The sequence below is a fragment of the Phocoena phocoena genome, chromosome 3 (genome assembly GCF_963924675.1).
Source record: "Phocoena phocoena chromosome 3, mPhoPho1.1, whole genome shotgun sequence".
Lineage (NCBI taxonomy): Eukaryota > Metazoa > Chordata > Mammalia > Artiodactyla > Phocoenidae > Phocoena > Phocoena phocoena.
In genome coordinates, this window is record NC_089221.1 from 89,217,548 (window position 1) to 89,232,301 (window position 14,754).

Sequence of the window (14,754 nt, forward strand, 5' to 3'; positions counted from 1 at the left end):
AAGTGACTGATTCGAAGGGGTGAAGGATGCGTATTTAGGGGTGGAGGGTCCGCGACCCCAAAGCCGTTTCCGTTCCCGGAGATTTCAGCTCCCGGGATCACCCAGCACCCCGCAGCACAATTAACATTTTAATCACGTCTCCGTCCCCACCCTCCGAATTCCTTTCCGGCTGCCGACCCGCCGGGTAGTGCCTTCCAGGCGGCCCCAGCTTATCACCCCCGGCCCGGCCACTTCCCGGCCGCGGCCAGGCGAGCCTCCCAAAGTTTCCTGTGACGCCGCCGCCCGCCTCCGGCCGCATCCCGCCCACACTCCTACCCCGGCAGCCCTGGACACCGGCTAGAGAGGAGCGAGTTACAGGGACGAGGAGAGCTGAGCCACCAGGAGGGACGCGCGACCCCACCCAAGCTGGGGAGCGAGCCTGGAGGGCGTCGGCCGACGCTCCACGCCTCCCTCGCCACGCCCGCAGCCCCCGGTCCGCGCGCCCACCGGGCCGGGTGCCCGAGTCCCACCCCTCCGGGGTCCAGGCCAATCGGCCGCGCCCCGCCTCCTGGGAGGTGGTGGAAGAGGGGGTTGGGGGTCGGGAGGCAGTGCCCGCCTTCTGCGGGTGCCCATTGGCTGAGACCTCGAGGGTGCCCGGAGACCGGAGTGCAGCTGGATTGGCCGCGGGGGCTGGTGACAGCAGCGCTCATTGGTTGTGGCGGCCCCCGTGACGCGGGGTGGCGACTGGCTCCCGTGTCTGAGGGGCTCCTGCTTGTCAGGTTCTAGGTAGGTGAGTTTCGCGCCGCCCGCGGCAGGCGCTGTTACCCGGGGCAACGCCGGGGGAGGGGGGGAGAGTTGGGAAGGCCAGCCGAGAAATGGGGCAACACTCCCTGCCCGCAGTGGGGCTCCTGGGGCTCTGCCCTGGCTGCGGCGGCTGCGCCGGCTGCGCCGAGGGCTCTTTCTCCGCCCTCAGCCATCCCCCGCCTCCTGCCCCCGGCTGCGGGGTCTCCCGTCCATCCTGCGCCCGCGGCGGCGCATTCCTGTTTGCGGCTTGGGCTGGGCTGCCCACCCGGCCGGGCGAGGCCCGCCCTTGCCACCCACCCGGGACTGGAGGCTGAGGGGGCGGGTGCCGGCGCGAGAGGGCTGAGGCGGGCGCGACGGCTCCGCCCAGTCGCCGGGTCCGGGGTTTGCGGGGTGTGGGGCGGTGCTGGGAGTACCGTGGGCACCGCCCATCACGCCCGCACCCCCTTTTCTCGGCGCGATCCCCTCGGCGCGGGCCTCGGGCTGGGCGGCCACCCCCAGTCCCTAGGTGTTAACCCCGCAGCCCCTTCCTACCGCTGGGGCCTTGCGGTCTCCCTGGACCGGCACAGTCCGCCCCCAGCTCTTCTCTCGTGTCAGCTTCCCCACCCCCTGCTTTTATCCCCCACCTTCCGTCCCTACTCCTGTCTTGGCCAGGAGTGACCCTCAAGAGATAGTGTGAAGCTAGCGCAGGCGGGGCAATTTCTGTTCTGTTCTCTTTGCCATTTACGGTTGAGGAGGTGTTTGGAGTCACCTTCGGGTCAGCTTTCTGGTTAGTCTCCTTTAGGATCAGCTTTCTGAAACACGCTAATTGAGTTGGTTTTGGTAGGGTGGTACGTCTTGCACAAGTTAACTGTGAAGCTGTCCCGTGTGTGTGTGTGTGTGTGTGTGTGTGTGTGTGTGTACGTTTGTGATTTTGATATATAGTGCTGTGCAGTGTAATGTCTAATAATTTATTAAGGCTGGCACTTTCATTTTCGATTGCCTTATGGTTAAAAAACCTTAATCTTTAATTCATAAGAAGCTGCATATATTCGTAGTAGTCTCACTGTAAATTTGACATAAATTACTCTGGGTGTAGTGCCATTTTTTTTGTTTCTCCAGATGTTTTAAAATACTAAAAAAATTTCTTAAATGGAATAACAGCAATATAAAAGTGTAACAGAAAAATCAATAAGAATAGACCATATCTATTTTAGTGATTAAAGACTAGAAAGTACTTTTCCACCTATGGAATGGGGACAGGATTTTTAAAAACTATTGCAAAGTATAATTATTTCACTGTGCAGTGTTGTCCTGGTGTATCTACCTATATGGGCTTTAGGAAGACATACTTGTCAGTGAATGCAAAGGAGGGCTCAGTGTATGTTTTGTGATCTGGGGAATCTTTTCTGCTAGTTCTCTTGAGCCAAGTGAACTGTTTTCAAAGGTACTGGAAGTATATTAAGGGAGTAGTACATAGGCATACTTGGAAACCTTTCTCCAGTTTCTTCCATGAAAGACGTTTGGCGAAGATCTGTTTCTCTTCCATACTGATGGTTGGCAGCATTAAATATATACCATGTAAAATTATTTAGGGTCCAGTTAATGCAGCTTCTGCACTATTTCAGAATTTGATGTCAGTAGTTGAAGGAATAATTCAGGCTTTTGGTAGACCCTTCCTTTTCATTTCATCTTCAACTGTTAATGTAGCTATAACTCTGGTCTGTGAACATTTCACATTTGCCTTTTTTTTCCTCCAGTATTTCACTATGAAAAATTTCAAACAATGTAGGCAGGTTCAGTTGTGCTGTAAATACTCACCATCTACACAGAAATAACATTTTCAGGACAGCTGTTACATGGCATATACTAAGGAACAGAGGAACTGAAATTATCAAGTTTGAAAACCAGCATAAATATGTATCAAACCAAAATATTGTAAAGTGCTTATTTCCGTTCGTAGATGGTAATAGTGTTTATAAAAACTGTAGTAATTGAATTCCATGAGACTATTATAAAGCAGTCCTGTGAGTAGGAAGTCATTATCTTTGTAAATCAAGGCCTTGGTGAGTTAACTGTGTTTTGGTAATCAGAAAAAAAAGAAAATCTAATGAACTTGTTATACAAATAAAAGTCTTGTTTTAAAATTGGACTCTTGTGTTAATAGATTATAGTTTTCTACTTGATTTTTAAATGAGCGTCTTCTTTTGAAGACAGATTGAAGGGACTATCAATTATGCACTGTTTTGGTAACATACTTAATAAATTGGGTCAATCTTATGTATGTTGTTTTGGAATAAGAATGTGTTTTTGTAATGGAAAAAGAAAGCTTACAAATGTGAACTTCTTTTAGTATAACTTTTCCATGGAAAATGAAGTAATTTAGAGAGCTTTAAGTTAATTTAATTTTGATAGGGCTCAAAACTATCTTGCATGTTGTTTCATGGTGTTGCCTAAGGAGTATTTTAATACAGAACTTCAATTTGTGATAAAAAGAATAAGAAACTGGTATAAATTAATTCACATATGTGTATATTATATTTATAATTTTCCCATACTAAGGAAATTCCTGCACTCTTCTTTAAGTATGTGAATCCTGCTTTTCAGGTTTAGTATGTCCTAAATCTGTTTTTCATACTTTGCTCAGTTAATAACTAATTTCTGAAATAGTGAAATTGAGCTATGTCTCAGAATTTATAGATCTTTGGATTGCCTCATTATTATTTTTCCATATCTCATTTGACTTTGGCATGCTTATGTGTGGTTTATTTTTATGCCATGCCATTGAGAGATAGAAGGGAACAAGGAGGTCATAGTTTTGGAAATTTGGAAGGAATAAGATGTTCAGATACTTTTTAATCAAAGCTCCAACTCCCCCCCACCCACGCCCCACCTTCCTCCCTCTTTCCTTTTTTCTTGCTCTCCTGTTTTTATTATAAAAGTTAAATGCTTTAAAATCAATTCAGAAAACTATACAGAAAAAAAGTCATCAGTAATTCCACGATAGTTAATGTTTTGAAATAACTGAAACTTTTGTTTCTTCTGTAACACTCTACCAATCATTGCAATTTTATGGTCTTCATTGCAGTGTGTCAGCACTTACATCTAAACTTGGAGGAGTTCCTGAACTTGAGACTCAGTTAGCCTAAATTAGAAGAAGGCTCCAAAATCTGGAGGAAAAATGGAAAATAATCAATAGAGGACAGATTAGAGTCAGAACAAAAGAATCAGACCCAAGCAATTACCCATTTTTTCTTTTTTCTTAAGTATAAATATAGTCCTAGTTGACCATATGAAACTGCTGTATGACTGACAAAATATGGAGCCTCTCAGGTTTTTTCTTTGGAATTCAAAGTGTCCAGGTAAGATGAAGTTTACTTAGTGCCTTTCTACAGAAGTTTTCGGATTTTTCTACTTGGGGGCGATATTTCATATTCAGCTTTTAAAAAATTTAATGTCATGCATGATTTGGAATTATTTCCTAAATATTCATTTATACTTATCAAACTATGACTAATTTTTAGCCTATACATTATCACCATTCACTATAAGCTTAATATTGTCTCCTCCTTTAGAAGGTTTTAATTAGAAGACTGAAAAGTTCAATGTGTGTGTTTCTTGTGAGATAGCAGGGTATAGTGAAAAGAAGAGTCATTTATTTTGGAGCCAGATAGTCTGGGTTTCAGTCAGAAATTAGGATTTTCTTTTGTGGGATCTTGGGCAAGTTTCTTAATCTCTTTAAACCATAGTTTCCTCATCTGTAAAGTGGGGATGATATAATTGCCTCACAAGGTCATTATGAAGAAGAAATGAGACAATTGAGGTAAAATGACTGAATTTAGGGAGTGTTCAGCATTCACATTCAGTTACTTTCATGGTAGTTTTCACTTCATCTCTTCTAGTATTACTGTGTTTATTCTACGATCCTAAAAGTCCCTAAGTTTTAGACTTCGGAAATTAAAATAATGTACATTACGCTTACTTAAATTGAATGATATTTACATTTGTACAAACCAAATAATTAGAAATATCTCAGATTAGCAGGGTTTTTTTTTTTTAGCTCTTGGGTTACTGTATCTCAGTAGCAATAATCAGAAATTTACCTTAACTGATTTTTACCTCAAAATATGTCCAGTTTGTCTGAATTCCTGAATTATTTTTCTTTCACATTAGATTATCATCTGTTGTTGGATGGTTTCCCTGAATTCTTTTCCTTTGAACCACAAATATTTGCTTAAAAGTGGTACAGAAAAGCTAACTGTTACCTTCTTAAATCTCTAATGCTCCCTGCCGCCTTAAATTACATTTACTTAATCTGTTTAAAAGTTAAACTTTATTTTCAAATGTAATAATACATAAAACTGTTAATTGAAAGTTTTCTGTCTCCTACAGAAATCTCCTATATGATTGTTTTTTAGGGAGCAACATTTTACAGATATCCCTATTTCAAAATGTGTGTTCAGTAAGTATGGGGTTCTGATTCTTAAAGAACACACACTTATAGTTTAAATGCACAGACCAGCCTATAGTTATTGGGTGTTGTGAAGCAAGCACTGAACTGGAAAAAGGATTGGAACTAAGTAGTCCTTATTGTCTCATCCAGCAGTAAAACAAAGATTTTGTGATCTAAGTCAATGATTCTCAATATTTTTTCCACCCAAGTACAAGATATGTACATGTGTGACATATTCTAATACGTAGTTTTCTAGTATGCCCTCTGTAATTCCATCTTACCCTCTCCACTCTAGGAAGCATATCAGAATGCAAGTGATTGAGAATGACACTGTTATAGGGATAAACTTGAATCTACTCTGATTTATTGAGAAAAGTGAGTCATTAAAAAAAAGGTAATTAACTATTATTAGTAACAAATACTTGAGACACACCTTATAGTACTATCATTGAGACCCAAGTTATTTCTGCATTTTCCTGAAACGAATGCTTCTTCACATTTTCTTATCAGTGTTGTAATGCTTACGTAAGAAGAGTACTAATTTTATGTAATTGATAGTGAAGAGCCTTATATTTTAAAGTCAGAGTAAATAAAATAACATTATCATAGAAAAATTGAAATTAGTTTTCCAGTATAAGTTATTTTACTTGCAGAAAACGTATTTCCATAGTGGGACAAATGGTTTTAGGAAAAGGGGAAACTCTAAATAGTAGAATATTTATATTCTAGGTGTTTAGTATATAAAAATGCTCTTTACAGTGTCTCAGTCAGAAAAATTTCTTTAAAATTACATTTCTGTGAATGAAATTGCTCTTGAATAGTTCATCCTACATAGAAGTAGTATGTATAATATACAGTTTGAAGTGAAGACTTAGGAAAACTATGTTCATTAGACCCTTAGCATTAGCAAGTGGTATTTCTTGAAATCTTTGTGGACCTAGGATATAACTACCTTCATAAAATACAGATTTAATTGAAAAATTTAGTTGATCTCTTCAGACCCTTAATGATTCTATAAACAGGGCTCTCATCAAAGTTGTTAAGCAATTTTTTTGCTTCTAAAATGAAGGCTGGATGATTTTCATTACATCATTAGTATACATGCAGAGTTTCTTATTGTTGGCTTTTTTGCCCTGGGGTTTGTAGAACAAGAGTGTTTTTGGCTTAATCGCAAAGCCTGCTGCACTGTCACAAAGTTGAAAAGTTAGTTGTTGGTCACTGTAATGCTTGCTGCTTGCTGCTGTTTCTTGGTCATGGTTTGACAGGAGTTGGACACTTCAGGAGTTTGTGTCCCTTCTACTCTATGTATGTCTTCAGCTTGGAAAGATTTCCCAAGCTTCTCCTGTCAGTTGTTGGAACTTTTTGTTAATTTCACGTTATACCAAGAATAATGCATTTGACTCTTCTACCAATATTCAGTTTTGGTAACAAATGGTTCAGTAGCCACCCTAGCAGCCACATGACTTCTTACTTCGTGAGAATGTTTATACAGTGCTCTAACTTTCTCTTGAATTATATTTCCTTCAGAATCACATGCTTTCTATATACATTCATATACAAGTTAGCCATCATTTCAACTTTCAGTAAGGTTTTAAAATTTTGCTTTGGTAGGAGCAAAGGAAACATTTTAAGCATAAACTTTTTGTTTGTTTTAGTATACAGTCTGTGGTGTATGGTGGACTTTCTAATGACACTGATCCAGTCACTGTCACATTTCTTATCCATTCTGAATTTACTGCAAATTTATATATTTTGGTTAAGTACCATCACTTTGTCAGGCCTTTTTACTTTCTATGTATTAAATAAATTGGCAATAGTAGATTAATTAAAGGGAACTGAACAGTGCAATTGTATCATAAATTTTAATGACAAATAACTTGATGATCATTATCCTGATTATTTATAAACAATTATGTTGGACAAAGGATAAGAATTTTCATCTAGATTTATATATAATAGAACTTTTTGCAAAGCAGGAGGCTGATTTCTTTCTCTTACCAATAATTATGTGTGTGTATATATATAATATATTGTATTATGATTATTTATGCATAGCCCTTTTTTATCCCCTCCTCAACATTTCTAAGGAAGAAACAGTTTCTGTCAGTAAAGGTTTTTGAGTAAATTACATGAATTCAGATATTGTTATGGGGGAGGGGCATTGACATTTCTTTAGTGCCTGCTAAAAATGTTAGGCATTTTTGTACATTTGTTTTTATTTTCATCACAGCCCTATAGATTGGGTAGCTTGTATTTTCTTTTTGTGATCTGGAACCAATCTTAGGTCATATCCAAGGAGATTTAGCTATAAAGTGATACCCAGGATTTAAATTTAGGTCTTTGATATGCTAAATCTCAAATAAATGAAATGATAAAAGTCTAAACATAGTGAACTATTAGCAGTCCTGGACTTAATAGCAGTTTCAATTACTTGGGAGTGACTCTAAAAGTCCATTTTGAAGTATTTGAAGTTTTGCTGAAATAATTTCCTCTTATTGGAAGTGAAACCCTAAGATATGCATGACCTCACCTAACTGCCCAGTGTCTACATCTCACCTTGACTTTGTTCTCAGTGTGAAGTTATCCTGTATAATAACTTTTGTCAAGTGATAAAATGTTGCTTCTTTGTAAAAATTTTCCTGAAAAAGAAAGCCAGCTGCTAGAAGTGAAGAAAATGTAGAGGCCTAAGAAAGTGGTAGATCTTAGCCAGAAAATAGGCATTTTTCAATATGTTTAAAAATGGAATGTTGAATCCAGTGAGTCTGGATGTGAATCAATCTACCACACCTTCTAGGGAAACAAAACTTGCCTTGTGGAGCATTGTTATTGAATGTTTCAGCTCTGTCAAAAATTCTCATGGTTTTTAAATTTCTTGAAAATGTCAGGGGTCTTATATTCATAAGTTCTATCCCATTTCCCTTCTCTCTCACACTCAACAATAATATTGAAAGAGATTTGACTATTTGTAAATAGCTGCTACTTTCTAGAAGTTAATGTCATTCTGACAAATATCTTAAAATACTAAAATAGACAATAGTATTCTCACTTAAAAGATAATATGGGTGTCCTTTTCTGAGTTTCACAATTAATTATAACAATAGTAGCTAGTCAGTGGTGATGGCCTCTTTCTAAGGTTATGATGTTCTATTAATATTTTGGAGCCAATTTACCCCATCACTGAAACTGGCAGTCTAAAATTGAAATGACTTAGCTTAGAGACACTTGCTATTACATGTCCTTAAGGCAGCTTACATTGTAAAAATAACGCAGAAATGTTCTATGCTATACAAGAGGCAAGTTGTTGCAGGAATGGGACAGAGAGGAAGAAGGTGTGAGATTCTTCTTTTTTTGGTTATTCAACAAATGTTAGTAGAATACTCACTTCATGTAAGGTCTTACTTTATGGCTACAGATAATTTTAAAGCGTAGAGAAGTTTCAGACTGTTTTCTTGAGAGAGAGAGTAGATGTAGTGGAAAGAGCATGACTATTAGAGCTAGACCCATTTAGGGTTGCATCTGTGCTACCTGTAATTAGTTGTATGAATTTAGGCAAATAATTTAATGCTTATATCTTCAGTTTTTTTTTTTTTTTTTTGGTTTGAAAACTAACCCCAGTTTTGTCTAACTGGTAATGATACTAGATTTTGTAATACCTTTCAGTTGCATGAGACTAAACCCCTACTCACAGTATCTTAGGGCACTGGGACAAACAGGAGTGTATTCTCTTTAGGTATGGATGGATTCAAGGGCTCAATGGCCTCAGCAAACTCAGTGGCTTTCTCCTGTGTTAGATATGCTCTCAGGTAGGATTTCTCCATGAGGAGCTCCCTGATGGTTTACATTCTTTCAGTTTAGCAAGCCCAACGTAAAAAACACTTTTCCTACTCATAGTTTTAGCAAAAGCCCTGGGATTACATCTCATTGAATGAGTTAGGTCATGTTTCCATCTTTGATCCTGTGGTCAGGGGAATAGTATATGATGATAGGCCAGGTCTGGATCAGGTGTTAACTATTGGAACTGGGAATAGGAAGTGTGGTCAGCCACGTGGTCTGAACCTTGTGGACTGAGAGCCAGGGTTGGTGTTCACTGAAAGAAAGAAGGTACTGTTACCATGGGAAGTGGGAGTTGATGCTGGACAGGCATAACCAAAAGACATTCACTGTAATCCTCCTAGTGTGCATCCATGTCCTCCCTCATATATAAACCCTTGAAAAAATGCCCTCATCTAATATAATGCAGTGTTTCACTTAAAACTTCCAGTGCATTTAGCACTTGACCCCCAACAGAGGAAGACAACTCAAAGACTTGTTTAATTACTGCATCAAACTTTAAGTCTAGAATCGCTGGGTAATTTCTCTCAGTTCTGTTTGAAAAGACAGTCTCAGGGTCGAGAAACTTATGGTTAAATCATAAATATAACTAATTGTAATAAAGCCAGTATTCGGTGATAGAAGGAAAATAACATAAGGACAATAAAAACTCTTAATTAGAAAAGAAAAAAAGGGGAAGTAACCTACAGAGATTTTCCGATCCATGATCTGTACATATTTCATTGGTCAGAGGTGGCAAGGACTCTGCCTGGGCAGTGGACTAAGTTTTTTTTTCTTTTTTTTTTTTTTTTTTTTTTTTTGCGGTATGCGGGCCTCTCACTGTTGTGGCCTCTCCTGTTGCGGAACACAGGCTCCGGATGTGCAGGCTCAGCGGCCATGGCTCACGGGCCCAGCCGCTCTGTGGCATGTGGGATCTTCCCGGACCGGGGCACAAACCCGTGTTCCCTGCATCGGCAGGCAGACTCTCAACCACTGCGCCACCAGGGAAGCCCAGTGGAATAAGATTTTTGATTAGCCAATATGGCTGTCTCTTGTTCTGCCACCCAGGAAGATCTTTGTTATTTCTCCTCCTGGTCACAGCCAACATGGGTATTGAGAAGAATTCCCTTACTGGGGCCTGCACAGTTTTAGCAGCCCTTTTGCTATTGATGAGAGCTTGGAGTCCAGGAGAACATCTTGAGGGCTGAGCAGTAACAAATCTTTGTTGGGAGTTTCTTAGTCAATACAACTTTTTATAAACTTAGTAGGTTTTTGTTTTATTTGTATTTGACCAACAGTCTCCCCAGTACCCAAAGCCCAAAGCCTAGTCCTTGAATCAAACTATTGCCCTGGTATATCTCTAAACAACTTTGCCACCCTAACTCAGTGAGTAGTTCTCCAACAGGGGACATTATTTTATTTTATTTTATTTTTACCTCGGGATATTTGGCAATGTGTGGAGACATTATTATTATCACAATAGGGGGTGGTGGGGTGAGTAGGCAGGTGTCACTGGCATGTAGAGGTAGTGCCCAGGGATACGGTTAAACATCCTGCAATGCACAGGACAGCCTCCCACAACAAAGAATTTTCCAGTTCAATATGTCAATAGTACTGAGGTTTGGAATCAAGCAAATCCTAGGCTTCTCAATCTTCATCTTGGCCTCTGTCTCTAGGCCATTCAGAGCAACTTGTTGAAGTAACGGTGCACAACTGGTTTGTTCCTGCTCCCAGGCTGTAAATATATTTTTGGCTAGGATGGTTGGGGAGGAGCCCAGAGCACCAGGCTTTCCCCACCTTTTATTTTGTGTGGTTAAAGACCCAAATTTTAGTTTAGGGATATTTGATTTTCAACCATGTAAATTGCAAGATAATCAGCCATCTTGAATTTGTAATGAAAGACTGAAAAGATTTTCCTTTTATTAAGACTTCACTCAAAGTTTGCTTTTCTTTTGAGGGGCCTTACTGAAGACTGCTGCATAGTAGGCAGTATACCAGCATCCTGACATTTTTACTAAGTGCCCTTCAGTTCCATCCTTGCTAGGCAAGTAGTCTGATTTTTTTTTTTTTGAGGTGGGAATTTACCAGACGTTTTGCTTATTATGGATTGGTCACTTCTCACCCTATAATACAGGGATACCAGATTCCCTTCATTTTCTTTTATTAACTCAATCAGTTCTACATTTTAGGGCTGTCATTTGTAATTATTGATTTCCAGCATAAATTTTTATATTTGTCAGTCTTCTTTTGTACGCCAGTGATAGAAATTCAGTTAAAAAATCAATCCTTCCCATCTCTGTAAGTGGCAACTCCATTTGTGTTTATGCTCAGACCCCAAACCTCAAAGTTATCCTTGACTCTTTTTCTTTCACCTCCCCAATACAATCTTTCAGTATATTCTGTTGGCTTCAAAATATATCTGACATCTGACCAGTTCTTAGCACCTCTACTTGGGTCACTCTGGTTCAACACCATCTTCTCTCTCCTTCTACATAACTCCTAGCAAGTCTCCCCACTACTACTGGTACTCAGAATATTTGCCTCAGAATACTTAATAACATTCTTTTGAAATGTAAGAGATTACATCACTTTTTCTCAGAATCTTTCACCAGCTTCCCGTGTAACTCAGAGTACAAGCTCAAGTCCTTAAAATGAGCTAGTTTTGTGGTCCTGCTCTCCCTCCCTCCTGAGGATCTTTCTCTGAACTCAGATTTTACTGTTGTCTCCACCGCTCACCCCATGTTGACCTCCTTGGTCTTCCTTAAGTAGGTATTTTGACTTACTGTTCCCCCAGCCTGGAATGCTCTTCTCCAGATATCCATATGACTCATTTCCGCATCTGCTCTAGGTCCTTGCTCAAATAGGACTTCCTCTGTAAGTTCTTTGATTACCGAACAGAAATCTGAAATCTCCTACCTCCCCCATACTTGTTACCTTTTCCCACCTTTTCCTTCATTATAGCCCTTATCCTTTTCCTGCTTTTTCTTTCTTTATAGCCCTTATCACCACTTAGCACTTTGTATTTTACTTACTTATTTTATATTTTTTTTCCTCTCTCTAGAATATAATCTCCATGAGGGCAGGAATTTTTGTCTCTGTTTTGTGTGTGTGTGTGTGTGTGTGTGTGTGTAGGAAAATTCATGACACATATTTTAGTAGCCTTCCAGCAAATATTTGTTGAATGAATTAATAAATAAGCCAAAATAGCTTATTGCATCATGTAATTGATAATTCTAAAGCACTGATGAGAACACCCTGCAGAGGGAGAGAGATTACTCATTTAGCAAATCTTCTGTAGGGGAGAGGGGGAAAGTGTCATTAGATTTATTAACCTAGACTGTAAGTCAATATAAGTATAAAAAATATGAAGTAACGGGACCCCTTGGTGGCACAGTGGTTAAGAATCCACCTGCCAATGCAGGGGACAGAGGTTCAAGCCCTGGTCCGGGAAGATCCCACATGCCATGGAGCAACTAAGGCCGTGCGCCACAACTACTGAGCCTGCACTCTAGAGCCCGTGCTCCGCAACAAGAGAAGCCACCACAATGAGAAGCCCGTGCACCACAATGAAGAGTAGCCCCTGCTCGCCACAACTAGAGAAAGCCCACGTGCAGCAATGAAGACCCAACGCAGCCAAAAATAAATAAATAAATTTATATATATATCAAAAAAAGGCCAAATCTATTCTAAGATAAATAAGGCTTAAAAAAAATGAAGTAACATAAGAAATATAAGTTAAAAAATATAAGTAAATGTCTTACAGGGAAGGGAACCAAAGGGCTTTATTTCTCATTGGAGGTCTCTATCTTTAGGGAAATATTGTTTCTAGTTTCTAAGTTTGTCTGTTATGCAAATACCCTTGTAGTACCTTTTGCTTAGAAGGCTCTGACTGTGCAGGAACTTGAGAAATCCAGAGAGAATTCTTTCCCATTAATAATTCTGCATTCCAGCAGCTACATCTGAACTCACCTGAACTCAGACGTGATTAAATCTAGAGATAAAATGTTTTCAAAGTTTTCTTCATTTCTCTTGTCATCCCATGGCACTTCTTTGGGTTGGCTCACTGTCAAATAGGTACTTACTGTGTTCTTTCAGTTTAGCAACCTCAGCTGAAAGTTTTCTTTCTGATTAGGTTCTGCATAATTTTGGGATTGAGTCTTATTGGTCCAATTGGGTCACATGCTCATTCTTGAGCCACTGCTTGGGGCAGGGAATATGCTGATTGTCCAGACCTGGGCGCCTATCCCACCTGCACCTATTCCAGGAACTTCCTGTTTATTCCAGTAACTTGAGAGTGGAAAGGATCAGTGCCACGCAAACTACAGTGATTGACAATAGAGAAGGGTGGTTCAACAGAAGAAAATTTAAATGCTGCTACCAAAAGGAAGGGAGTTGAAAACAACACAGGTCCATCACTTACACTCACATGCAACTCACACTCATTTTTTTTTGAAAGCTTAGACTCTTATTGTATGTAGGCATTCCTGCCTGATCTATTTATCACCTGACATCACATCATGAATAAGAAATTTTCTTTGAAAACATAATTTTAAATGGATATAAAATTAAATTTAAATTCATTGCTTGATTTTAGATATTTGGTTTATCAGAATTAGATTTTGGTTTATCACAATTGGGATGTTACTTATTGGAGAAGTAGGAGAAGTAGAGATCAGAAGGAGAAGTAGGGCCAGGACTGGGGTGAGGCAAAAGGGATGCCTGGGACACAAAGTGTACATTGATACTCACTTTTAGGGTCACGCAACTGCAGGGTGACACTTGCATGACCCTGAGAGTAAATGTCTCTGTAAATTTTGCACCCTGGGCACCTCTCTTGTCTCACCCTAGTCCTAGTCATAATGAGAAGCACATTCAGGGAATAGGAACTATGTTTGGCTGTGAGTGTGAGTTCGAGATGGTAGCCCGTATAATTGAGCAAGTTGGTGGAAATGATTAAGGTGCACTAGATAGTAGTTACTATACATTTTCACTTGTCTGTAGAAACCTTTGCTGAGCTCTGCTAAGGATGATAATACCTTTGAAGTAATACAAGGAATATAAATTTTATTCACGGGTTTATAGTAATTTGAATAAGGAAATGTTCCATTTAGAGATACTACCGAGAAAGCTGTTATTTATTTTTAACTCAAACTATTTCAAGTGGAATATTATTTTTTTATTGAAAAATAAAAATTGTAGAAAAGACTTGAGTTAGAGAGTGTTACATAAGTAATACCTATGTACTTTGACTATCTGCCTTAAGCAAGACATTTGCCACTGCTCAATGTTGGATATGAAATCCCAGTAGAATAGTTGTCTTTCTTGTTCTTAAGTCTTTGAAAATAACTTTCTGTATCATAGTGAGAGACTAGAATATGGAATTCTAGACATCTCTCAAGTTCCTTTGCTGATAGAGAAGAGAAGCTGAAAAAAATTTAAATAGATTGTCCAGTAATTTTGAGGTCTGTGTTTGAAGTGGAATTAGATAACATATGTGTGTATACTTAGGTACACATTCACTACATTTTGTTTCTTGGAAATCTGTAGTACTGTTTAATATTGGAGGTTTGATTTAAGATACTCTATTGAAAGCAGTATAGAAGTCATAATTAAAACTTCCATATTTAAATATCATTTTAAGGCTTTGACAACTTTTGTCAAAGCCTTACTTTACACCAAAGTGTACAAATCAGCGAAAGCCATAATTCCCCTTGGAATTTCATCCATTCAGT

The 14,754-nt window shown here is 39.4% G+C and overlaps 1 protein-coding gene across 1 annotated transcript in view; it reads left to right on the plus strand.

Moving 5' to 3' along the window:
• Positions 1–308: 308 nt before the first annotated feature.
• FER (FER tyrosine kinase) overlaps positions 309–14,754 on the plus strand; it is a 477,172-nt gene continuing 462,726 nt past the window's right edge. Inside the window, exon 1 of the mRNA XM_065874932.1 lies at positions 309–765. The gene's annotated coding sequence lies outside the window, so the exon portion shown is untranslated. The remainder of the gene's footprint in view (positions 766–14,754) is intronic.